Below are 1,014 nucleotides of genomic sequence, written 5' to 3'. Positions count from 1 at the left end.
GGGCTTTGGAATTGCTAGTGAAGCTTTTCTAAATCCAGCTGTCTGGGCCCATCCCCAGAGATTCTGAGTGTAAACTCCATGAAGGCAGGCCAGGGACTTTGCCCACTACTGTATCCCTACCACCTAGAACTGTGTACAGCACGTGGTACATGTTGCGAAAATATCTGTGCAATGAAAGGATGATTTAATAAGCTTGGAATGGGGCCCAAGTGTTTGTCAGGTACAAAGTTCCATCGTTGATTCTGACTCATCTAGGGATGGAATCCCCTTGAGATATGATTGGGTTTCTTCTTTCCTGTTGCTGGATGGGAAGCCTAAGGTTCAGTAAGCGGTGCTCGCTTCAGCAGCACATATGCTAAAGCTGGAAGGAGACAGAGAAGATTAGCGTGGCCCTCGAGGGAGGGTGACATGCTAGGGTTCAGTAAGAAGAGGAAATACCAGGCCTGGCGCTCCACAAGGATTGTGGGTCCTTTGGGTCTGCCCCCAGCACCCCTCCAGGATGCCCAGGACACAGGGGAAAAGGGAAGGCTGGAGCTAATGCTGTCTTTTGTATGTCTTTATCTAGCTCTTCATCTGCATCCTTTATAATGTCCTTTCTAATAAACTGGTAAACAGCAGTAATATTTCTGAGATCTGTGAACTGCTCTACCGAATTTATTAAACCTGAAGAGGAGGTTGTGGGAACCTCCAATTTATAACCAATTGGTCAGAAGCACAGGTGGCAGGAGTCTCCTAGGACTAAGCCCTTAACTCATGGGATCTGATGGTATCTCTCCAGGTAGACAGCATCAGAATTGACTTAATGGCAAGTTCAAGTCCTGCATCAGGCTCCATGCTGATGGTGCAGGACCTGCTTGGGATTCTCTCTCTCTCTCTCTCTCTCTCTCTCTGCCCTTCCTGCACTCTCTCTCTCTCTCCCTCTCAAAAATAAATAAATAAACTTTTAAAAAATCACCTTAATGGCTTGGTGGTATTGGAAAATACACATTGCACCTGCCTTCAGCACCCTTCACA

At 46.8% G+C, this 1,014-nt stretch overlaps 1 non-coding gene across 1 annotated transcript; it reads left to right on the top strand.

Moving 5' to 3' along the window:
• The first annotated feature begins 331 nt into the window (after positions 1-331).
• LOC115272865 lies at positions 332-440 on the top strand. The gene has a single exon (XR_003900514.1). It is a non-coding gene; the product is annotated as a U6 spliceosomal RNA (small nuclear RNA).
• Positions 441-1,014: the final 574 nt, after the last annotated feature.

The sequence above is a fragment of the Suricata suricatta genome, chromosome 11 (assembly GCF_006229205.1).
Source record: "Suricata suricatta isolate VVHF042 chromosome 11, meerkat_22Aug2017_6uvM2_HiC, whole genome shotgun sequence".
NCBI classification, from domain to species: Eukaryota; Metazoa; Chordata; class Mammalia; order Carnivora; family Herpestidae; genus Suricata; species Suricata suricatta.
Note: the sequence above shows the minus strand (reverse complement) of the source record. Positions and strands in the feature narration are given on the sequence as shown.